General features: G+C 35.8%; 1 protein-coding gene across 10 annotated transcripts in view; it reads left to right on the top strand.

Moving 5' to 3' along the window:
• The window catches only part of celf4 (CUGBP, Elav-like family member 4), a 110,570-nt gene that overhangs the window by 64,186 nt on the left and 19,271 nt on the right, over positions 1–27,113 (top strand). The window lies entirely within an intron of this gene.

The raw sequence follows: 27,113 nt of genomic DNA, 5'->3' as shown, positions 1-27,113 counted from the left end.
AGGGTGATTAAAAAGGGAGACCTAGTCCTACCCCACGCTGAGGCTTTTGGGTCCTCTAATTGCCTGGTGCCAAATAAATGATGGTCGGAGATCTATGGGATGCGGGCATGTGGCGGAGTCTTGGCACACCAGTCTCGGCGCAGAATGATGATGCGTACGACAGTGCCAACAGCGATGGCGCAGAGCGATGAGTCACAGAGAAGCATAGCCGCACAGGGGCTCTGACACACAGATGGTGCAACCTGTACATCATTACATGCCTGGGTACTGCATGGAAAAATGTTAAGGACAGCTGCTAAATTAAACAAACTAATGAATGCAGAGTGACAGCAAAGTGGAGGGATGGAAAGTGATCCATTTCCCAAAAATGAAAATTAAGCCATTAATTACTCACCCTTAAGTCATCCTAGATTTATATGGCTTTGTACTTTCAGACAAATTCAGATGGAGTTATTTAAAACATTTTCTTTGATCTTTCAAAAGATGTTGCACTGCATCGGTTCATGAGAAGTTTAATAAAAAGCTCATCCGTTTAAAAAAGTGTCTCACACAGCTCCGGGGGCTGAACAAAGGCCTCCTGTAGCGAATCAATGCGTTTTTGTAAGAAAAATATTTATATTCTAAACATAATAATCACTTTAATCTAGCTTGCGCTCACAGTTATAAATGTTTGGCTTCCATTTTATAATAGTGAGCACAGGCTAGATTAAAGTCATTATTACTTTTGAATATGGTGCTGTGTGAGACACTTTTTGTGCTTTTTATTCAACTTCTCATGGACCGATGCAGTGCAACACTCACTAATGGCATCAAACAGCTTGAAACATCAAAGACAATTTTTTTTTATAACTCCAACTGAATTCGTCTGTAAGAAGAAAGTCATATACACCTAGGATGACTTCAGGGCGAGTAATTTATGGGCTAATTTTCATTTTTTGGGTGAATTAACCCTTTACGACTTTACAGTTTGTGTCTATATAGATTTTAAAAACTTGCACCAGTCCCCTTTAGTTAAAAAAGGGTAATGGAGGCAGGTTATACTGGTGAAAAATACTAAAAACTCTTTTTTTTCTGCAATCTATTATAGCACTGAAAACTCCCAATAGAGAAAGTAATTCATCAAAAATATGTGGATTGTTGTCCACGTTTTGCAAAATCATTTGGAGGTCAGATTGAATATGTGCAAAACTGACAATGCACACATTTACAATGAATTCCAACGCACCACAATCCCCAAAAAGAGTGAAAAGCAGAGACACAGATAAAACTGTGAATGCTTGTTTGCATACTGCATAAGCATGTTGGGTGGGTGGATGGATGTTCAGATAGATAGATGAATAGGTGTATGGAGAGATAGATGGATGTATGGATGGATGGATGGGTGACTGGCTGGAGAGATAGGTACTGTAGACAGATAAATCCAAAATTGTTCACATAGATTTTGTGGCATTTTGCAGCATTACCTGATTTGCATAATAAACCGGCCACTAAAACTCAGACAGTGCATGCAAATAAATGGCATTATCAGGGAGTACAATTCATTTTTATGCAAGTGCGCAGAGCCCACAGTAATGACATACAGTAGACAGGAATTGTTTCTCTCCAGTCTTTCCCAAGTTCTTTCGCTGAGTTCCCCGTTTTATTTTCCCGCTCTCTTCATCTTGTTACATCAGGACTTTAGGGCTCTTTCATTAATGTTTAAATCTACAACTCTCTATGAAGCCAGTTTTGATGAATTAAACAAGCTCTGCTTTTCTGCACACACATGCTCTCCTCTCAGCCTCTCTTTCATTCTCTCTCTGGCACTTTTGTTGTCTTTCTTTTGCACTGTCTCTCTCAATCTCCCATAATCCCTTGCATTTCTCCCATCTCGCCTCTGTTTCATTTCCTTGTCTATCGCTCTTCTTCTCTCTGTCCTTAATTCATCTGTTTATACGGTCTCATATGGAGGACCCAGACCGTGGAGAGTTTTGGCTCACATATGAAACAGCAGGCATGCTGTTGGGAGCCTTACAGGAGCCCAGATGTTTAGGAGGGTAGTTGACTATATGAAGACACTCTTTTTCTTTGATTAAACTTTGGAATGACTCCTATTCCCTCCTCTTTTAGAAATCCGCCTCAATCACAGCTTACGCACACAATCTGGAACAGCACACCAGGTGCTTGGAAAAATGGTATTGTGTATATAAGGTGTGAGAGAGAGAAGAGGGCCCACATCTGTTCACATCAACTGTCAGAAATAGACCGCATGCATTGTGTGTGCGATTACAAGCTTATTGTTGGTCTGTGAGAGTGTGTGTGTACCTGTCTTTGCACATGTGTGCGTGTACATCCCTAAAAATCCATCCTTTTCTGAGAAGATTGCTTGGATTATGTAGCATTGTGAGCACTTTAAATGCTTTAAATCAAGTTTCATTGGTGGCATGGCTTAAAGATCTGGACTGCTAACCAAAGGCATTTAGGTTCAAGTTAAGATCCCTAAACCTATTAATTTTGAGTAAGATGCAGAATAGTTTATATAATTTCAAAATCTTTTTGTTTTGCAGAATTGACTTTTATTTTGTGTATTATATTCCAATGCACATGCATTTAAAAGCACATGATTTTCATTGAATAACTAAATCTGAATTTAAACTAAATTTGATTGTTCTCTTTGCGCAACGTGTAATTACTGTAGATGTAAAAAAAAAAAAAAAGTAGCTTGGAAATTCAGCAAAAAAAAACAAAGATATTTGGAAAAACAAATTGCAATTTTTTAATCTCGGAGAAGAAAAGAGTCTAAAATCAAAGGAGAAAGAAAGAAAGAAAGAACTATACATCTAGGCTATTTCAGCCTGATCTCTTCAGCAAGTGTACTTATACACTTATAAAACAATATAAAAACAATATCTTAAACTAATTCTACACCTGCCAATTTAGTATTGTCAATGAGATATGAATAACCGATCAATTGCATGTGTCTGGCAGCCTTTCTCCAGACAGGTCTTGTAGAGGTCGGATACTGGTTAATGCAGAAGGCTGTTTTTTTCCCCTGCTGACAGATATATATTTCTTCATTTTTGGAGCGCAATCTGCCCCGTGTCCCAACACGTGTCTTTTTGTGAAACTCAGAATGCTGATCCATCAGGGATATTTGAAGACAGGGCCTTTGTTATGACGGATCTTAAACCAGCACACATATTGCTATGTACTTCATGCGATTATCCACCTTATCTTTTGCGTTTGTGCAATGTACAGTAGGCTTTTTTATTTTCATCATTTACTTATACTCATGTCAAATCTGTTTGCCTTTCTTTTTATTTAATCTGAAGCTGCTGTATTGCTTAAAGCTCTTTTCCATTCAAGTACAATCAATAGAAACTACAGTTTTCAAGCTTCAAACATTGTCAGAAGACATTAAAGTCAGTTCTGTCCAGTAAATTGGTGGATCCAGTTCACAAAACCAGCCTGAAAGCATCATTCATAAATCAAACTTAATAGGTTCTTGAATATCAGTGAGTAACAATTTAAATATCAGTTTTTAAATTATTATATTTTTAATTATTTAAAATATTACTCCCACAAAACATTTAACTTTGAAAGATGTCGAAAATCATGCATGAGTCATATATGCAGCTTATATGATTATTTTATGGTTCTTTGGCAGCTTGAAATCTACAGTCCCCATGCATGAAAAATGTGTTCCACAGGGGAAAAAAAAGTCTGAAATAGCAAAAGGTTGAGTAAATAAGACAGAATTAATTTATTTATTGGGGGTGAATTATTGTTTTAACTAGCATGGGATATTTTCTTTGCAATCTCATTTCCCTGTTAAACCAATGAGGGCAAATTCAGGCCCCTCTAAATTCATTGAAATCCATCTATGGAATATTAAAAAATACATGCTTGCTTTTATTTGTCCTACAGCAGCAGGGTCTTGGCAGCCTTGTGTTTTAAAATAAGCTGAGTAATGAATTATCAACATCAAACTATCGAGTGTCCTATAAAGCTCTTGATTGGAATTTATGATCTCATGTAAACTTTCCACGAGGTCGGAGTAAGGACAGTTGGGATATTTGATTTTTTTCTAATTATGTTTAAGTGCATTACACTCTAATGGATTCAACAAGTGCTGACTGAATGCCGTGGGCTTTTTGTGTTTCATATCATTTTTGCAACATTTGTTTATTGTAGGGATGCACAAATAAACCCTACATTTAACATTTCCTCGATGCAGTGCTATTTTGCACTTCGTTGCATTCTGGCTGTGATTTACAAAAGCTATGAAACTGTCCTAGCTTAACAAGTAGCAACACAACACGTGGCCTCTCTGAGGGACCGGTCCTTGTTCCCGCTGCTGCTGAGATTGCATATGCGGGTTGCTGTGCTCCGTACTAATTGCCCGCTCTTGTCATTTAATTGTGGTGTTTGAAGTGTTCTGATGTTTCAGGGCTGTGATGTGGACGAGTGTTCACAGGCCAGTGGGTTACACAGCAATTCACTCATTAATAACGGGACGGGGTGAGCGAACAGGGGCGGCCATGTTTTAATCATAGAGAAAGTAAAAGTTTGACTGTGTTCCCGTCAGCTGAGCCTGTTTGCTTGGGGGGAAATTTTTTGATCCTTTCTGTCAAATACACCCCCAGATCCCAATGCAACCAGAAAAAAAAAAAAAATAAGATTGCATACAAGTGGGTTTTGTATCCACTGCAGTAACAGTTAATGATGAAGGATATATTGAATTATTCAGAATACATGAACTATTTTGAATATATTATTTGATGTGTGTGTGTGTGTGTGATATCTAAAAATAATATTGAAATACTTCATATTTTATTCAAAGTGATTGAAATACTTAGTTTCTAACATTTATAGTCATTTGTATATATATGTGTGTGTGTGTGTGTGTGTGTGTGTGTGGCTCAGTGGTAGAGGATTGCGTTAGCAAAAGGTTGTGGGTTCACTTCCCAGGGAACGCATGTTAGGTAAAAAATGTTAGCCTAAATGCACTGTATGTTGCTTTGGATAAAAGCATCTGCTAAATGCATTAATTTAATTTTATATATGTATAAATATAAATTCCCCGGCGGGAATTGTGGGTGGGGGGTGTGCATGTACAGTTCTCTCTCCACCCTCAATGCCATGACTTACAGTAGGTGCCCTTGAGCATGGCCCCTAACTGCTCCCCGGGGGCCGCAACATAAATGGCTGCCCACTGCTCCGGGTGTGTGTTCACAGTGTGTGTGTGTGTTCACTGCTCTGTGTGTGTGCACTTCGGATGGGTTAAATGCAGAGCACGAATTCTGAGTATGGGTCACCATACTAGGCTGAATGTCACGTCACTTTTTTCACTTTCACTTTCAGGATGTACAACAGTTGAAAACATAGAATATAATATAACAGTTGATAACATAGAACAACATGGTGCAAAACAGACCAGACCATTTGTAGAAATACAAATGTAACATATCCATTAACTACTGATAAATAATATATAAAAACGTAAAATTCGTAAAATATATTAATAAATAAAAATTAAATAATTAAAAATAATAATAAATAAATGTAATTTATAATACATTAATACAAATAATGTCTATTTTTACATTATACTACTGTAACAATGTTTTTTTCTCATGATGAGAATATTAGAGCTTTTGTTCTCTTATTTCAAATTGAGTAGAAATAATGAAATTAGAGTCATTGTCATGAATTAGTTCAAAGTGGCTGTTTCAGTGAATCAATTCAAAAGTCTGATTCAGTAAATTGATTGCTTTATCGCTCAAAAATGTTGACAGAAGTGCCTGCAGTATTTGTTTAGAAGATCTCTATATATTTTGGAAAATACTGCTGTTTCTTACAATCATTTTGATTTGTACTAGTTCTGAATGAAAAACTTGCATGTCTTCTGATTAAAAAGAAAATTTAAGTTGAAATCATTTTAAAGAATAAGAAATATCATACTGTATTAATATACTGTATACTGTATAAATAATATTAAATTAATTAATATTTTTAAAAGATGACAAATAAAGTTATATAATATGCACTTCATCTTCTGCTTTATCTGTCTCTCTCCTGGTCCCTGAGAGGTAATTTTTAATTAAAGGTGTGTGTGTGTGTGTGTGTGTGTGTGGTTCTATACAGCACCAGGCATGCTCCCTCGGCCAGGGTTAGGCCATCAGTAATTACCTTGCTCATTAACGCAAAGGGGAAAGCAGGCAGGCCTGACTTCTCACACTTGGGCCCTCTGCGGATGCCGGGGCCAACGCTCTTGGGGTGGACTGAGTTAGGAGTTTGTTACGCAGTAGTCGTGCTAAGTAAAGAAGGTTAAAGGATCTTTTCCAGCCCTAGAGAGCACGAGGTAGGTGCCTGGAAAGGCGCAGCACACTATTATACTTGATTAGTTGGCTTTATCGAGATGCTTTATGAGAAATGATTGCTGTGACTCACAGAGGTCAACTCAAGTTGAGTGCTTGCCTAGCGTTTATCAGCACAAAGCACACAACGGCAAGAAACATGATTAGAAAGTACACTGAAAGTGCGTTTAGAAAGCTGTGAGCAAAGGTTGTTGTTTTCGCTAACCTATTTGAGCAAAACCTACCATTTCTTGTTTTGCAGTACAGGCCACCGAGGTCAGTTCAACATTTGAAAGTGTGAGCCGTAGAGGTCCAGGCACCTGAACAGCTTCAAGGCATGCACAGACAATTTAGAGACTCAACTGTCATTGAGGGGTCAGTGGAGATATGCCAGTAATAAATAGTTGAAACTTTTTTTCAACTATTTATAAAAATAAAAACATTTTTTCCTACAAAATATATAAACATGCGTTTTATAAATGTCAATTATAATCAAGATATGAAACATATAATTTCTATGCATGTAATATATATGAAGTAGCCTAATGATGAGGTTTTCACATAAAAATATATGATATAATACCATTCAAATGTTTGAATGGGTTTTTAAATTAAATTAAATTAAATGTATGCATTTAGCAGACGCTTTTATCCAAAGCGACTTACAGTGCATTCAGGCTATCAATTTTTACCTATCATTAATATTAAAATAAAAATTATGAAATAATATTACATATTGACTATTTTCTATTTGAATATATTTTGAAACACACTGTACTGTCTAAGCTGAATTTTCAGCATCATTACCAGTCCCGTCACATGATCCTTCAGAAATTATGCTTATATGCGGATTTGCTGCTCAAGAGACGTTTTTTTTTTTTTTATAATTCAAATAAAAATATTTTGAAACATTATAAACCTCTTTACTAGCTCTTTTGATTTGTTTGTTTGTTTGTTTTTGAAAAGCATTTTGCTAAATAAAGTATTAATTTATTTTCTTACTGACCCGTGAGTGAGTGAGTGGGTGAGTGAGTGACTGAGTGAGTGAGTGAGTGAGTGAGTGACTGAGTGAGTGAGTGAGTGTGGGTGTGTGCTATAACATTTATTTTAAATATTATATTGCAATTCTATATTATATTATTTTATATTTTATATTATTGTATAGATTTAATATTATATGCTTCAATTCTACAAATATTTTGCTTTACTTTTTAGTGTTAATTTGGTTAGGGACATTTGATGTTTAATGCCTCTAATGTGATCATACATGGCATGAAACATTTCTTGAACTGACTTTAAACCTCTTACCCCTTGGCCTGAAACAGCTGTGTGGTTTTATGTAAGTCTGTGTTTGTGTGGACGTGTGGACCAGCAGCCCGCTGTGTTTGTGGGCACCACACCATGTCAGACCCCATTTGGAGAGCAGAGGTCTGCATCTGGGTGAGCTTTTCCAGTCGTGAGCTACAGGCATCTGACAGCACCCCTGTCCTCTCCTCCCCTCCCCTCCCTGCTGATTTGATTAGACCACTGTCTCTCTGTGCCTGTAATTGCATTTGCCTGTTGCTGTGTGTTTAAGAATAGCCTCGGTCCCTGTAGCCCTCCCCTCCTGATTTCCCAGCTGCCTCGGGGAGCGCTCTGGATAACAAGTCGTCATGACAACCCCACTCACGTTGTGGAGCTCCGCTGCACTCACTGACTTTGCATTTTCTGCCCAGGGTGATTTTTTTAATATATAATTATTAAATAACTGAATTCATATAGCCTATAAATAAATGGAAGTTTTCAAATTTGTTAGTTCACCCAAAAATGATAATTAGGCTGCGTTTTACTCACCCCCGAGGCATCCTAGGTGTATATGACTTTTTTCTTTCAGACGAATCCAGTCGGAGTTATATTAAAAAATTTCTATGATCTTTCAAGATCCATCATTGCAGTCAGCAGGTGTTGCATTCCTTCAGTACAAAATAACTGAATGAAAAGCTCTCTTCCATAAAAAAAAATTCTCAAACAGCTCTGGGGGCTGAACAAAGGCCTCCTGTAGTGACCCGATGCGTTTTTGTAAGAAAAATATCCATATTCAAAACGTAAAAATCACTTGAATGTAGCTCGCGCCAACAGTTGTACAAGGAAGCTGCTTCGGGCTGATGACGTATGAGGTCAACATTGTGCATGCACCGGTGAGCCTCTCGAAAACCAACTTTTGCTTACAGAATCAAAAGAAGCAAAGTTTCCTTACTTTAGCAAAGCCTCCTCTTGGCTTATATCGAAATCCTCTGACATTCTTCTTTACAAATCCTCGTTTTGTACTTCTGATTAGTGACCGTTGTTTTGTTTTGATCTCTTCGCTGAGTTTCCGCATACGTCACCTCTGAGCAGCGCATATGCAAAGGCAAAGCTGTCCTCATATGTTATTCCCCTGGAACTGATTCCATTTTCAACAGTGAGCGCAAGCTAGATTAAAGTGGTTATTACATTTTGAATATGGATATTTTTCTTACAAAAGCGCATCAAGACGCTACAGGAGGCCTTTGTACACCCCACAGAGCCAGGTGAGACTCTTTTTATTTATGTAAGGACGCTTTTTATTTAACTTCTTTTGGACTGAAGCAATGCAACGCCCGCTGACTGCAATGAGAGAACTTCAAAGAGTTTTCAATATAACTCAGACTGGATTCGTCTGAAATAAGAAAGTCATATACACCCAGGATGCCTCAGGGGTGAGTAAAACACAATCTAATTAAAATTTTTGGGTGAACTAACCCTTTAAAGAAAGAAAATTGTGATTAAAGAAGAAATGTTTTATTATATATTTATATATATTTAATATTAAAACCCTAATCAAATAATTTTTTGACATTGATCTTTATTTGTACAGATAAGTGGATTGTTATTCAGGTTTTTTTTTAAATACACTGTGAAGAAACACTTGTGCTGCTTAATATTTTTGTATTTTTTAGGATTCTTTGATGAATTAAAGGTTCAAATGAACAGCATTTATTTGAAAAAAAAGTGTTTATCAATTTAAATATTTTTTGATCAATCTTACATATATTTGTACATTTTATATTTTAATACATTTGAGAATTATGAATTGTCAAAACTTTGTATACACAATCTGTTCACTTGTACCAAATAGTTCACATAATGAGAAATATACTAAAATAATTTGATTATTTGATTATATTTATTAATAACACATATCTATATCAATTAATATCCATAATTAGTATCTCTATTTAGTAATTATTAAATAATGTTTATGTATTTGTTTTTGATATATGTATATATATGTGCTAAGAATGATTTTTTTTTTTTACATTTTCCCAGAAATCATTTAGAGGGAAGAGCACAGCTAAAAAGAGTTCATTCCTCCTTTTTAAGGGTAGATTTTGTGTAGTGTGCCTTGCTAGAGAGAATTATATTTCTGCCTGCCTGTGTCTTCCCACAAATCTGCACATGTGACCCCATTGTTGTCACCCCTTCCATTACGTCATGCTTCTAAACAGCCTTATCATCTTTACGGCCGGTTCAAGGCCCGTCCTGCTGATGACATGTGACGTCCTGGTGTTTTATTTCAGAGCAGACAGCGGTGGCCCACTGCAGTGCATGTATGGCCTCTCCCAGCAGCTAACAACCACATCTCTGTGATCTTTTACAAGAGCCTGGCCCGGGATAAATCATTAAGTACGAGCTGTCTTCTAATCGCTAAATTACCCACCGAAGGCGGGCATTCACCGGAGCCCAGGCCCAGAAAGAACAGCTTTTCCCCTGCCAAACCATCACTAGCTGCTGTTAGATGCTTATAAATTGTAGTGAGTAGATGGTTCAAGGTTTTGATTTGGTCGTGACCCATGCTAATAAATCTATATGATATAAGCTGTGGAAAGCTCATGCAGACACAAGCCTTTTCTCTCCTGGAGTCTCACTGTAGTGTAATCGTCCCAAGAGTCTTTGCTGTAGTATATCGCATTGAGGATAGAGAAGAAAACTGGACAAAGATGGGGGAATCAGTAAATCAATACGTTTTGCACCGCTAAGCTGCATGAACACACGCACATGTGCACACACACTGAGAAACAGGAAAGAGTTGCACTTGCCAAAAGACATTTTATTGTTTTAGAGGGTGTGTGGGATTTTTCTCTCTTTCTATTACTGGTTTTGGATCATTAAGCTATTGATTTTTGTTTGGCCGTGTAAGTGGTTTGCCAGGTCCCTGCAGGGAGAGCCAGGCAGGACTTTTTCTGGTTGTGACAGACAGTCCAATCCTCCCCTGGGCCACACTGCACTCCAGGCCTGCAGAGAAAGAGAGGAACCTCAGAGAGAGAGAGAGAGAGAGAGAGAGAGAGAGATGGATCAGGGAGAAGTTGTTCAGGTTATGAAAAAGTTAGTGAGTCAGAAATCAATCAGCAAACAATGGCTGTGTTTTTTATTTGAGTTTGAGGTAAAGTTTCATGACCGCATAAAGTTGCATTCAGGTGGCATCCAGTTGTCATCGTAATTATTGTCATTTTGTATTTTAAAATAAAAATTACTAAAGCTTTGTCAAACCAACTCAATAATGAGTCAAACTTGAAATCTGGGCTGGATTCAGAATAGCATACTAACATACTACTCATACTATTTCTGCCCTTTAATAATGTAAGCATATGGCAGATTGTACAACTAGTGTGGTATTTCTAATACCGCTGCTAGAACCACTGCTATTTTTGTACGATTATGCATTGCATTAGACATAAAAGGTTATTTGGAGCACATTGCATTGTGGGAAATATTGGCAGGTATAGCTGCTAATATTCTATGCTTACTCACTGTATACTGCAGAAATAGTGAGATACATGTTATTATGGTGTTATGATGGAGTAGAATTCTGAATACATTGCATGCATGAGTTGGAACACCAAAAAAATTAGAAGAAAAAGAAAAGAAATTCAGTCAATAAAAAGTGATTTTACTTAAGATATTCTATGTACAGTTGTTTAAAAAAATGTAAAAATAAATAAACCGAAAACTTTCAAAATTTCCTACAATCTATTTACATTAAAATATTTTTAAAAAAATTTTTTTTCATTTTTACAATGTTCAATTTATTTTCCATAAAATGTAGGGGCAGAAATGTTCGTTTTGGTTTGTATTTATTTATTTTCTTAAAAATATTTTTATATGTATTTTTTATTTTATACTTTATACTAGATACTTTTATGTTTTATTTCATAGTTGCTATAAATGTAAGTGTATAAATGCATTTTTTATAACTTTTTTTCTGTATAAAAAAGAACATTTGCTTGAAATTATACAGCTAATATCATAAATCGATTTTGCTGGAAATCATCTGTATGGCACACGATGCAAAATATATAATTTTCAATACATTCTAACTGACGATTCCAAATAACTTTGGCTAATATGAGTCCATATTTCTTTTCATGTCAACAAAGATATTATAAACTGGTGCAGTAATTGATTGTATTCTTTCTTTCTTTTTTCTGGATGGTTGAATTGTTCCTATAACTATTCTTCCGTAATTTGATTGTGATAATTTATGTAAGAATGATTTACAAACAAATAACTTGAATCTGCTCTGTTCATGTTTCATGAATTGAGGTCTTTAGCCTGAATGATCTGAGCGTTTAGTCTGAGCAGACATCTTTGGGACCATGCAGTAGTCCATGGTATTTATTATTCATAAATTGTTTGGTACATTCAGTGCAAATTATTTTTATCATACCTCCAAGTACAGCGTCATGTCAAAACATAATTTTTAGACTTTTTGTTGCCAGGTCAACAGTCACAAGAAACAAATTTCTGGAACATTCTCCAATTTTCAAAGCCAGTGTAGTTTTGATTCTGCCTCTCTACACAACCTCGCTGCATTTTCAAGCACTAATGTTCTTTGTCCTGACAATAAAAACCAGCTCGTGAGATTTCTGCCCCGTCTCCATCCCCTAATGCGAGAGACTCTGTTTTGACCCAGGCCTTCATTAGAAATTCACAGACACAATTTGGTGAAATTAATAATGAAAGCGATGTCCCCGCTGCACGGGGCCGGGGCTGGTGGTCTTGGCTGCCCTCCCAACTCCACAGAGGGTGTCTACAAATGAAAGGGAGTAAATTAAGGAGAAAGAGGAGCTCCTGTGCTGCTCTTACGCCCTATAGGGAGAAGACACTATTTCATTTCTCTTCAAAGAGCGGAAATATGAAAGTGTTTCCTTTCTGCCATCACCATCCCTCTCTTTTTCTCTCTTTCTTGTTCTCTCACTCATCACCCCACCCTCTTAGAGGAGCATGTTTTAAATTATTAAAGATTTGAATCATTGTTCTAAAATGCTACAGACGGGCTGGCAGGGGGCACAGGGAGGTGCAGTTGGTGGAGGGAGGTCGTTTCGGGGGTTGGCAGGGGGTCTGTGGAAGCAGGAGCGATTATGTTTTAGAAAGTGCTTGAAGTGACTGCTGCTCTTTGCTGTCCTTGCCGCTCTGAGGGGTGAATGAGTTTTTTACTCCATACTTCTTGCATTAGATTATGTGTGTGTGTGTGTGTGTGTGTTTGTGTATGTGTGTGTGTGTGGAGTCTCTCATCTGGTCCTCATTGCAGCTTATTCACGCCAAGAACTGCCAAATTAAACAGAAAGCCTTTAGACCGTATAAAACAATGCATTTTCAACCAGAGGTTTGAGGCGGTTTTCTTTTGTTATTAATTAATACTTTTTTTTTCAGCAGGGACACATTAAATTGATCGAATGTAACAGTAATGACATTTATAATGTTACAAAATATTTCTGTTTTAAATCCGTTCTGCTGTTTTCAACTTTCTACAACTGTTTTCTGATCATGTGACACTGAAGACACAGAAATGATGCTGAAAGTTCTGATTTGCATCACAGGAATAAATAACATTTGTAAATATATTCAAATAGAAAGCAGTTATTTTAAATTGCAAAATTTCACAATACTGATGTCAAACACTGAATATGTAGCCTTGAATATACTTCTTTAAAGTTCAATTTTGTTCACTATTTTGTTTTGTGACGAAAATAAAATTTACAAGAATCACAGCTATAATCAAACTTCATAAAGTTATTTAGCTGAAAAATGATGGTATGTGATTACTATATATAATTTCAGCACATCCTTAATGATTATTTCTGCTAATTTGACAAAAGCTTTAACTAGCTTGATTACATTCTAATACGTGGACATTTCTTATTAATATAAATGTTGAAAACAGTTGTAATGCTTAATATTTTTGTGATACTTTTTTTTTCAGGACAGGATGAATAAAAAGTTAAAATGATCAGCATTTATTAAAAAAAATGTCTTTACTGATCATTTAATGCTTCTTTGGTGAATAAATCAACTAACAAAAAAAAAAATAATATAATTGTAAACGTTCAATGTTTTCTCCATTTTTGTGTTAAAGGCATCAAACGATCAGTGAATTACCTGTGGCTGAGACTAGTGTGTGACATAAATGATATATTTTAATTGCCTTTTCCAAAGCCCATAGAGCACATTACTAAGCAAACAATTGTCTCGTTCAGCCAACGGCCGGTTTATTGTTCCTGCTGGACCCGGAGAGACTTTTAGAGACTTTGGCACACTGTGTTTTAATGATATTGTCTGTAAATCAATACCTCACTTCATGCAAATTCCCAACTCCCACAGTTCCCTTGTCCCTGATTGCAGCTGAAACATTTCTGGTTCCTGGTTCTCCAGGGGATTTGAGTTCAATAGTCTGGTGCTGATTTGAAAAAGGTTTTAATCAATGCAGAGGATTAAATCGGGAATCTATCCGTTTCACTTCTCTTTTGGCAGGTCTTCCTGCTGTCACACTTAAAGCCTCAGAGTGTGTTGCCTTTGCTAGCGAGAATCCTCAGAGGTGCTAATAAGATTAGCTTCGCTAGGTGTACACACATGCAAACATCTGTGATCATGGGAAGAGGACGGATGTCGCAAACCCTCGGAGACTGAAGCAAAATAACCCAGCTGTGCTCACCACTCATCTTAGAGGGCTCTGCTGACCTCTAGTCACAGGAATGACAGCCATGTATATGTGTGTGTGTGTGTGTTTAGAGGAGCTGGTGGGTGCTTGGCTGATTCAGCCAGAGAAAGAGATAGCAAGTGAATTCATTGGAAAGCAATAGTCTAATAATGTACATGTGCATTTATTGAGTTTATTGTTAAGGAGCGGATGGGGGCACATCTGCACAAGAGTCTATTCTAATGAGTGCAGATGGAGTCTGCGATTCCGAGAGTGAGCATGTGACGTCAGTCGGCTGCCACACACACACATACACACACACGGCTGGTGCGATCTGTGTTTCCAGCCAGCATTTGCTATCCAATCTGTCACTTTTAAATAACTACTACAATATAATGAATTCTGTGATTTGTACCATTTATAAGTTTGATATTTATAAGTCCCTTATGCTCAAAAACGTTGCGTTTATTTGATAAAATAAAATACAGTATACAGTAATATTGTATGTTTTATTGTATATATTGTATTTAAAATGTAATATTCTTGTGATGGCGAAACAGAACTTCTGGCAGTCTTCAGTGTCAAATGATCCATAGAAATCAATCTAATATGCTGATTTGTTGCAACATCTCTAATTATTATCAGTACTGAAAACAGTTGTGCTGCTTAATATCTTTGTGGAAACCATGATACATTTTCTATGAGAAATAGAAAAAAATAAATAAATAAACAGAATTTCAAACTTTTGGACCATTGCACATGTCTTTACTGTAACATTTTGTTTTATGTGCATGTACCGTATTTTCTGGACTATAAGTCACACTTTTTTTCATAGTTTGGCTGGTCCTGCGACTTATAGCCAGGTGCGACTTATTTATCAAAATTAATTTGACCTGAACCGAGAGAAATGAACCAAGAGCATGATCTAAGCAGCATAGAGCGCCCTCTCGCGGCTGGAGACGGTAATATTTTCTCTTGGTTCATTTCTCTCGGTTCATGTCAAATTAATTTTGATAAATAAGTCGAGACGGTAATGTTTTCTCTTGGTTCTAAATAAATGCGACTTATAGTCCAGTGCGACTTATATATGTTTTTTTTTCCTCTTCATGACGTTTTTTGGACTGATGCGACTTATACTCAGGTGCGACTTATAGTTCGAAAAATACGGTATACTTTTTATATTGTACACTTATTTTTGTAGTTGATTCTTATTGGCCGATTCATTAAAATGATTCTGCTCATTTAAGTTATTTGTTCATGAATCATTAATTCTAGAAGTTTGCTTTTACGTGCAGCCAAAGAGGATGAAAAAAAAGAGAGATTTCTTTTCTGTTTGTTGTTTTGCTATTATTTCGTGATGCCCAAACTTTCTCTCTAATCATATTTAATTCAGCAAGCTCACAACTCAGCAATAATATAAGGCAAAAGTTCACTAAAGCACTAGCTTTTCTTGGCGCATTATGACAGTCGCAATAATGTCTGATTCAAATCATCATCCCAGTGAATGCTTTTGACATTTTATGATGTTGTTTTCATCTTTTTTAAAGTTTGCAAGTTTTAGTTGCTATTCATTTGAATAAAATGGAAAACATGTTCAAGTGTTCCACAGAAGATACAAAGTCATACAGGTTTGAAAACATGAATGTAAGACATAATTTTCCAATAAAGTGTGCTTTTAATCACATTATTAGGTGTCTGATGGTTATATTACCAAGTGCAAGACCTTCAAGGACAGATGATTGTGTATGTTCTGGAGGTTATCTGTGAGTGTGTGTGTGTGTGTGTGTGTGTGTGTGTGTGTTTTCATGTCTGGGCATGCCAGGATGTTGAAGGGGGCATGTTTTGTTGTTTTGTGTATTTGTTGGCTGGGGCGATCTTCTGTTCCAGCCTGTGTGTTTAACTCCATTTAAAACGTGGCAGTTCTTTGCTGTAATGATTGCTTACTGCTGTAAGAGCACTAAATAGTCCCTGAGGACTGGGTTTGCTGTGGCCTCTCTCTCGGAAAAAGGCTTATGCGTCACACGTGGTACAAGGAGAGAAGAGGTGGCTTCTGATAGCCTGACACCTTCCTACCCAAAACTGTCAACATCCATCACATTTGCAGTCATTTGTGCCACGATTCTTGCACTTTCCCATTCTTTTCCACACCTCTGCTTCACTTGTTTGACTTTTTTGAAACTGTGGAGAGAGAATACAAGGTCAGATGGATGCTTTCACCCCATCCCAACCTCTCAAATCCCTTTACAGCATGATTTGATGGGTCACATGGTCCACTTTTGACCCATTTATGTCTAATGGTAGAAGTGTGTAAGTTGTTGGTCGTAAGTGGTTAGAGTGGGCCAGGTCAGTTTCACTTAACCATGGCCATGGTCACAAAAACAAACCAGTGTCATGTTTGTTACTGTAATTTCTTTCAAAATTTTACTTTTGACCATTTGCCGTTATCCACAAAAATGCTATTTTTAAAATGAATTAATTTTTTTACATCATTGTATTTTATTTTATTGGCTGTTGCTATATTGCGAATTTTATTTTATTATTTACTCTTCAAGTGACCTCTAAATTACATATTTTATTTATTTTTACATTATTTTATTTTATTGTTTTTGCTACGTTGCATTTTTTTTTTTTTTTTTGCTTTTTAAATTACCTCTAAAATGCATAGTTTTTTATTTGATTTATTTTTACGTTATTATTTTTTTATTGACTGTCGCTACAATTGCATATTTTATTTTATTTACTATTTTAATTAATTTATTTACATTTTTATGTAATTTTTTTTTTCATTTTATTTTTGCTCTTTGAATGACCTCTACGTTGCATGTTTATTTGTTTTTACATTATTTTATTTTATTTTATTTATATTATATATTTTATTTCATTTCATTTCATTTTACATGATTCCAAATTTGCAAATGTAATAGAATTTTATTGCTTCTTGTATTCTGAGTTCCAAATTGTTTTTTTTATTATTAATCTATTTTTGTTTGTTTGTTAGAGGAAAGGAAATTGACAAGAGGGGAATTCAATTCAGAAACTTCGGGAACCGTATCCAAAGTTATCCAAACCGTATCCAAACTTTTGTTTCCCACACAATATGTCTGACCCAGTGAAACAAAATCTTTTTCCACTAGTCTATCTGTGCATTTGATTTCATATTGAAGAAGGTATAAAAGAGTCCAAAGAGCGCTTAGAAAGAGAGTGTGTAAAGCGGGACATCACAAGAGCCCTAATAGTATGAAGCGCATAAATAATATCTAGGCAATTACGCAAGTCCACTTAGAGCTTCACTTTTGTGTCTTGGTTGTGAGAGGAGAAAAAGAAAGGGAGAAATGCAAAAAGAGGAGGAGGACAGTCCCCAATTTGACAGCTTTTGGGCTTGTTTTTCATTTTTTATTCATTAGATAAGTAAAAGCAAATACAAGGAAGGCAAGGGGGTGTTGTGCGGTGATTTATGTTTACTTCTCGGAGAGAATGTAGGATTTATTTGCAACCAAGACGTTATGCTCCACACACCGCAAAGAGCGAGCAACGGAGAGGGAGAACGAGGAGGTGTAATTTAATAAAGAGGGACATATTCTTTCTTTTCTCTACGTTTGTCTTTTCCCCGTGTTGTCAAATAAATGTTCTCTTTTTATCGTCACTATCATAATGACCGGAGGCAGCTTATTGCAGCTGTTTATTGCTTTCATATGTGTAATTATGCAGTGATGGGAGAGAGAGTGTGTGTTTGTGATGTGTAATCTGCCTCTCTAATGGATTAGGCCCAACTTTAATGAGCTCATCACACACACACACACACACACACACATACTTGGATCAGAAGAGAGAGAAAGCGAGAGGTTGGGACTGGTACTAAAAAAAGTTTAACGTATATTTTGAACAGTTGCTCATCTATTGCTAATATGTCTTTTATTCACATACTGGTCAGTGAAAAATCTAAATAATTGATTTCCCGTTTAATTGTGCATTCTTAGGAGTGAAAAATAAATAAGCTTAACTTAAATGCTTCCTGCATGTTGAATGCAATGCTTAACTTTTTACTGGCTAATCTATATTGATGGCATCAGTAATACATTAGGTTAACGCCTGTAACATGGAAAACCAAGTGTTTCTAAGTCGAGTTTATATATTATCATGTCACAGGATACAAATCAAATAGCTATTATTCACTTTCAGACAGCCTCACAGGCAAAGGTGAAAGATCTCTCGTTTCAAATCCAGTTTCAGCTTTATTCCCATTAGAGCGTGTTTCACCTCAAGTTCCTGTTGCACTTTATAAATAGGCAAAATAAAACTCTATTACTTTACTGAGGAGTATAACGCTTATGTAACACAAGAACAAGAAACTTCTAGAAAAAAATTAATCCAAAATTAATTTACTTAAATACAACACATTCATAAATGTAAAAACAATATGAAAATAAAATTCAATGCCATTACTAACTGTCAAGATAATGTCCCTGGTTTTATTGTGCATGATTCATCAGTGCATGTAAAAAAAATAAATAATAATAACCTTTTCTGCTGATGAAACCAAGCCCTCATGAGGGAGGATAAATAATATTAAAAGAACAGTCTGCTCTCTCTCTCTCTCTCTCTATCCACAATGTAGATGAGTTTTTCTTCATCAGAATGGAAATTTAGTGTTACATCACTTGCTCACCAGTTGAGCCTCTGCAGTGAATGGGTGCCGTCAGAATGAGAGTCCAAACAGCTGATAAAAACCATAATAATCCACATGAATACAGTTCATCAGTTAATAGCATGTGAAGCAAACAGCTGCGTATAATAAATCCAGCATCAAGACGTTTTGAAACTGTTGCTTTCGCCTAAAATGAGATTTATTTCCTTAAAATTGCTTTACTCCAGATGTAAGTCATCTTTCTGAATCAGGAGATAAATATGCAGAGATCAAGCACTATTTATAAGTGAAAAGAATCCAAATGTATTTGTATTTGTTTCTTACAAATATGCAGCTTTTGTTTCACAAGATGTTAATTGTGGATTAATAAAGATAATGGTTAATTAATAAACGTTAATAATTGATGGACTGGAGACATGTGGATTATTGTGGTGTTTTTATCAGCTGTTTGGACTCTCATTCGGATGGCACCCATTTAGGATCCATTGGTTAGCAAGTGAAAATTTTTCCAAATATGTTCTGATGAAGAAACCAACTCATTAACATCTTACATGGCCTGAGGGTGAGTACATTCAAACTTTCGTTTTTAGGTGAACTGTTCCTTTAACCAGTAATGCCAGATTTCATGATCCAGTCAAATCCTGATGCATACATTATTTCCGAGGAAATATTCAGTGAAAAGTCATTTTATACAAATGAAATGAGTTGTGAATGCTGTTTTGTGTCAATTTTAATCGCATTCAGACTGAAAGGGGAAAAAAATGATGCAGATACTGACAAGAAATGCACTGAGAAACAGAGCTAAACAGATTAGAGAAAAAAATCCATGAATGTCAATATTTCACAGGCAGATGGCAGATTTGTGTCTTTATGGGTTCGATTAGCTGATGTCTTTCATTGCGTGACATTACATTTAAGTTCCTAGTAGTCGTTTCACAATAAAGTGCACAAATCACATTTCTGGCAAAAAAGAACAAAATTCTGCTTAATTAGCCAGGTGCTCCCGAATGCACCTGTTATGGCAGAGTTTCTGTGCAGATTCAAATCACACCAGGTCGGGTCCTGAAAGAGCACTTCCCTGTCCCCCTCGCTGGTAAAGTTGTCTCATTTTCATTTGACACAATTTATAGACATGCCTCCAAAGCCATGCGATATTTTACACTCCTGGATCATTAAATGAAACCCTTCGGAAGCTCTCGAGGTGCAAAGCACTTTTGCGGGAGGTGTAAAATGCGCAAGGTTTTTACGGGAGTCCCGGGCGCCGAGAGAGGAGGAGGACGGTGGCAGGGGTTTAAAGAGGCAGCCATCCATGTCGTTTGGGAAGGTTACAAGGAGCCACGGGACTCCGGCGCTTTAAAGACTTACCTCAGGACATGCTGCAGTGTGTGTGTGTGTGTGTGTGTGTGTGAGAGAGAGAGAGAGACGGAAGGAAAATGAGTGTGAGTTATAGGCACTGTGGTGGTTTAATAATTCAGTGAAAGCCAAATTTGAGCAAATGCCCCCGGTGCTCTGGGTGAAATAAGGCTATGCTGAATGGGAAGGAGGAACCTTAAAAAGCAGAAGCAGGAAGTAACATTTGAAGAGTGCCAAGTGGAAATTGGGCTCGAGTGGAGGTGGCTGGGTTGCTGTGTTGCTGTGTGTGTTCTCTCCAGATTACTTCCCTCATTGAAGATGTGTGACACACACTAATCATTTAAATAGTGCGTGTTAGGGAGTGTTAAAGCTGCACTTGTGTGCTATGTAAAGACAGGTTTGTTATATATATAATTGATTAATATATAATGTTTAATAGAGAAAAATGAAATATATTTATTTCTAAACAGTTATTTGTGGGTTTTAATTATTTTTTAATTATTTATAGTTTGTTGTTATTCTATAATTTTTATTATTCTATAATAGTTTTCTAATTTAACCATTAACCATGTATATTTCTGTATGATAATTTATGTAATATAATGTACTCTGTTTAATTTAAAGGATTGTATGTGTGTGTCTATCATAATTTGATTTTAAATGTCAACATTTCTCTAAATATCTCTATCACACATATATTTATATAATATCTAAAAACTAATACTATAGCATATATTTGTATACAGTAATTTTATATAACGTGTATTTATTTAATATAGGCCCAATGTAATAATGTAAATATATGAATAAATGTTAATGTATATGTGGTAATTACAGAATTACATAACAAAATGTCTTTATCATGGTCAAATGTAATTTAAATGTCTTGAAATTGTAAGTACATTTATTCACTTATATCCAAAGTGACTTCCCCCCAAAAATGAAGAGTTTGTTATTATTTACTCACTTTATTCACTCAATTTCAGAGCATTGGTGGTAGCCATTGACTTCTATAGTATTTTTTTCAATGCTATGGAAGTCAGTGGCTACCAGATACTGTTTGGTGACCCACATTCTTTTGTATTCAGCAGAAAAAATAAACTCATGCAAGTTTGAAATAACAATAAACAATACAATTTTGGGTGAACTATACCTTTAAGGTTATTTTAAGGTTTATATGATTTTCAGTGTGGTCTCATATTTTTGGACCCTAGTGTATTAAAAGCCTTGTCATTGTTAGAGAGCGCTGCTACTCTGCAGTGTACTCTCTGCTTGTCTGTCGGTCAGGAAAACACAAGACTGTAGATTTATAATTTATCTTTATGTTTTTATTTAGTATTTGTTTGCTGGCTCTCGTGTCTTGAATGACTCTCAATGCAATCTGTGCTCGGCACAACAAAGGCAGGGTAGCTCATCCTTCAAGAATTACCTCCTCCTCCACGAAACCTGAAAGAGCACGCTCATCCCTTTGTGGAGAAATGAAAGGAATATTATTGTTCCTACTGTGAGAATGCACTTTGAATTTTTTTTCTGCCTTAGTTTGTAGAAAGTTTGCTCCCTGCTCTTGCTACGTGACTGCAATTCAAAGCCTCACTGTAACAGTATTTTACAGACAGCCCAGCCGTTTGTATTTGAATATAAAGGCTGTGATATTTATCATACTTATTTTTCTCCGTGAGAGCGGAGGAAAAAGTGATAGATTATTCATTGCATGCTTTCCATTTATCAAAACAGAGCAAGAAAGGGTCACATACTGTAGGATATTTTACATGACTAAAGTCGGTTTTGCTATTTTGACAACGCTTACCAGTTACTTTGTAGGATCAGTTGCAAGCATCATAAACACTATAATTCTTTCATTTATTCACGCTTATGTTTTTCCAAACCTGACTTACTTTCTTCTGTGTAACACAAAAGAAGATATTTTGAAAATGACCTCCGTAGTGTTTACATAATGTAAACGTGCGTGGCTAGCGCTAAGCTAAATGCGCTAACCACAACATTACAGGTTCAGATGCAAAGACTTGGGCTTTCTGTATCATACAAAGAGCGTCTGTATTATTGTACGTGCATTTGTGTATCAGAAGCAGTGATATTATGCAGAACTGGACATGCAGGTGGTGTGTAACAGCTCATCGTGGTTTTCTGGAGTGCTTTAGAATGGGCTAACAGGAGGAAAAAAGAACCCCGTGGTGGAAGACACTCCCTCAGCGCGTACATTTCTGTGGCCGTTTAGCTCGGCTTGTGTGTGTGTGTGCCAGCATGCCAGAGAGTTACATCACCATAAGGCCGTGCCGTGCTGTGGCTCAGTGGCGGAGACATGGACGGCGGGGCCTGTACAGATGGAGACAGAAGGTTTCTGGTGAGGTGAGGGTGTGCCTGTGAGGTACAGAGACAGAAAGGTATGGTTTTGTGGTAACATATTTATAAAGAAGGGTAATTTTGTGGAATTATGCATGATTTTGTATGGATTTAAGTGGATTTGCACACTCATTTGTCCGTGTTCACGCGTACATGTGCAAGAGGCCATTTCTGCTTCTACTACTTCACTGTTCCTTTGTGTAAAAGGTTTTGCCCTCTCAGAATATGTGATGTGGAGCTCGGGAAGGCTAAAAATTGGCCTGCTCAATGCTGCCATCTAGAGGAAGCTGATGAAAGTCCTCTAGGGGCCTCTGAAATCATTGTTTGGAAGTAATGTGGAAGCCTGTGGCGCAACACAGTGACAAATGTCTCCAAATGCCACATTATGTTTCATTCAGCTCAGTTATATGACATGCCATCACGTTCGGTTTTAACGTGCGTACTGAGGGTGCACTAGATCTCATTCCACATGTACCTGACAGATTCACCCTGGGAATGCGAGCGCGTTTCATGCATGTCCTCCTCTCGGGATGCATAAAAGCTACGTGTGAGAAAAACACTCTCTAGATATTAATATATAAATAGTTCTAGAGAACTTATTTTGCTTATCATGGCAATGTATGTTTGTAAGTTTTTGTTTGTTTGTTTGTTTGTTTGTTTTACATTTTTTAAGAATATCAATGATTAAATATTTTAAGATCATACATATTAATAATATTTTAATAATATTTAATCCAAAAAAACTAAGCTATATATGAATATAGTAAGTTTAAGATTAATTTGAATTAACATATTTAAGATTTGTTATGTGTACAATAATTTCTGTAATAATAAGTAATAATTTTAATAATACAAATATAAACAATTTTAATAGAATAGGTTTATGATTCATTTTGAATTAATATATTTGATGGTTTTTTTATTCATAAAATAATTTTAATGACTACGAGTATTTAAAATCATCACATGAATAATATTTGAATAATGTTTAATAAAAAATCGGAAAAATATTTACGCTTTTTTTAGTGTATACAAGAATTTAAAAATCATCACATAATATTTTTAATAATATTTAGTAAAAATCTATAAACAATATTTTAATAGAAACAGCTTGATTAATTTTTAATTACATTTTTAGAGCATTTTAATAAAAATATATTCACTCAATATAAAATTAATAACACAATCATATTTTTAAAAGAACAGGTTTATGATTAATTTTTAATGAATTTAAGCTTATTTTTTATATTCTTTCATTTTTTTAGAATTTTGATAAACGCAGTGGCATGTAAAATTATATTTTTAATAGAATAAATTCAAAATTAATTTGTAATTAAACTCACAAGACACTTACTAGGAGATTTGTGTGAGTGTACACTAGGTTTGATTTCCATGTGTACCTGTCAGATTCACCCTGCAATGTAAGTGCATTTCATGCATGTCCCTCTGTCAGGATGCATAAAGGCCGTGAGTGTGTGAGAAATGCTCTTGTACGAGTGTGTCTCTCTCATGGGTGAGATTCTGGTTGGGGGAACACAATTAGCACACATAGCAGAGTCCATTTGTGCCATTGGGAGGGAAAAACATTAAAATGTATGTGAGTAGAGGCCTGCTGGAATACAGAGGGTGTGTGTGTGTGTGTGTGTGTGTGTGTGTGTGTGTGTGTGTGTGAGAGGCTGTGACCTTGCTCTGCTTCCCGATCTATGTCCAGATCTACCTCTCTTTATCCATCGCTTTCTCTCTCTCTCTTTTCACTATTCCCTCCGCCCTCGCTATCAGCAGCCATGGTAAAATAAATAATGCATCAAGACACATTAAAAACTTTAGCTGGACTTTACTGCCAATAAAATGTGGGGATGGAGAGAAATAAGGAGTGAGTGATCAGGTCTGAAAAAGAAGTGAACTTTATGAAGTGAGAAACCTCAGAGCTGTTGGTCTGGACCAGAGCCAGGACGCCACAGGTGTGCTGACCAGGTGCACTCTGGGTATTTTTCTGTCGTAAATGAGCCACTGTGAGTCCAGTAAAATATGCAGTTGGAAGATGACTTTAATAAACATAATTAGTGGTTTATTGGCATTGCAGGGTATTTAATTAGTTTATCGTCATTATGCATAAACAAGCATGAGCACAGAAATGCACACGCAAACTTTTATACTCTCGTTCAGTATTCAGTCATTTAAAGAAAATACTTTATTCAGCCAGGCCACATTAAATTGATTAGAAGTGTCAGTAAAGACATTTATGATCTTACAAAAGACTTTTATTTCTAATAAATGCTGTTCTTATAAACTTTCTATTAATCAAAGAATCCTAAAAAGAAAAAAAAGCATTACTCTTTTCCACAGAAATAGAGCAGCATTAATCTTTTCAACACTGATGATGAAACATGTTTCTTGAAAAGCAGTTAGACTGATATCTGAAGGATCATGTGACCCTGAAGCCTGGAGTAAAAATCCAAATAGAATTCAGCTTTGCATCACAGGAATAGATTACATTCTAAGATATATTCAAATAGAGAACTGTTCTTTTAAATTTTAATAATATCTAATATTTTTGTTGTATTTTTGATCAAACAAATTCAGATTTCAGGTGAGCATAAAATGCTTCTTATGAAAAAAAAAAATAACTGACCCCAAACTTTTTCAAAAGTTTTTAACAAAACATTATTTCATGAAGTATTAAACATTTAAACACCTGCAGCATTTTATTATTACCATTGTATTACTGTAACCAGTTGTTTAATATTTTAAGAGTTATTTTTCTGCTTGTTGTTACAGAATGTGGGAATTTAATCATGTAACTTTACAAATTTTTTTAACTTAGCAGATCAAAAATTTTGTCCAAATTGATTAAATTATGAGTGGAAAATACAAAAACAGGATTTACTATATTGTATTGAAAACTGCTGTAAATAATTTTAACTGCATTTTTATGTCACTTTCTGTTGAATAATGAAAACAACTTCTTGAAAAGAATCATAATGAAAACAGCGTAATATTTTCGTGACTCGCATCAATGATGAAAAACTCCTTAATCGAAAATAAAATTAGGATTTCTTAACTGAAAAATAATTCAATGTTGCAAAGACATAATGTACTTAAACTACAAATAAAAGAATTATCTGTGGTCACATGGCTAGGCAGAAATGTACCTTTTTTATTAAACCAAACAAATTGCAGTGTCATATAAATGGATATATATCTGGAGCCAAGGAACATTTGACTTGACTTGATTTGATTTGATAAATTTGACCATACGCTGCTGTTTTGCGTCCTCTGTTTTTGACTTTCTCCTCAAGGACTTTTTCTGTTTTGTGCGATGCAGACAGTGCGGGGGTCATACAAACATACCTGCTACGTCACAACTCATTTCCAGGAGTAACCTGCTGTGGAGAGCGATAGAGAAGTGGAGTTTGTGTCTTATTTGCGGGGGCAGTGCCCCGAGCGACTGTCTGTAAGGCCTATGCCAGGATCCGTTCCCCTCCTCTCGTCTCCTTCCTGCTGGCAGCGTGACAATTGGCATTATTAAAAATTGATTGCCGCAGACCGTTCTGTGGCTTACATGTATTATTGAGCCGGAGTCAGTCGGGAATCTGCCACGAGTGAAGGAAGCAGAACGAAACGCTTTTAGTGAGACCTCACACACTCGCAAACACACACACATAAACAGAGATGTATGTAAATGTGTAGCATGTTTTGACTTGCGTTTCTTTTAATAATGCTTTGTGTGTCTGAATTTTACTCTGTTGTGATGTACAACTGTAAATTAGTCATTCTAAGAAACATTTGCCTTTTCCTTTTTTTTCTTCTGCATTATCCGAGAAGACAAAAATATTTTTAAGTGTTAATAAATTGATGCACATAGCCTCAAGTTAATAATATGGTGATATATTCTGTGTTGTGGTGGAACATTTCACACCACAATTGCTGCAGCTCACCTGTTATGGTGATTGTATAAGGTTATGGCTTTCTATTTATTTAGGTAATCAAATGCTTTTTCTATAAATAGAATTCTGTTTGAGTGTTTCGTGTGCCAGGGGGGCTATGTTATGACAGAACGACAATTTATGAATATTAAATGAGATGAGAAGTTTCCAACTTTGAACTTGGCTCCTCAGAACTCAAATGATGTCACTTCCTCTTCATTATGTCATTTCAAATGAATTTTTTTTTCGAGGCAAATTATGGAGTGATGGAAAAATCTAAATTCATCGAGAGAATTATTCTTGCTGAAATCAATTTTTTTTTTTTTTTTCAAGCAATGTATATTTCATAGGCATTTTTTTTTTACATTTTGACTATGGGTATGTAAAATCACAAAATGAAACATATTTAAGCTTTTTTATTATTATTTATACAAGAATATGATAACTTGTCATGCAACAATCATCACATAAAATAATATTTTTAATATAAGTTTATCATTCAATTTGAATAATTT

Source organism: Carassius auratus, chromosome 21 (genome assembly GCF_003368295.1).
Source record: "Carassius auratus strain Wakin chromosome 21, ASM336829v1, whole genome shotgun sequence".
In the NCBI taxonomy this organism is placed as follows: Eukaryota; Metazoa; Chordata; class Actinopteri; order Cypriniformes; family Cyprinidae; genus Carassius; species Carassius auratus.
The sequence above is the reverse complement of the archived record's forward strand: the minus strand, read 5'-3'. Positions and strand labels throughout refer to the sequence as shown.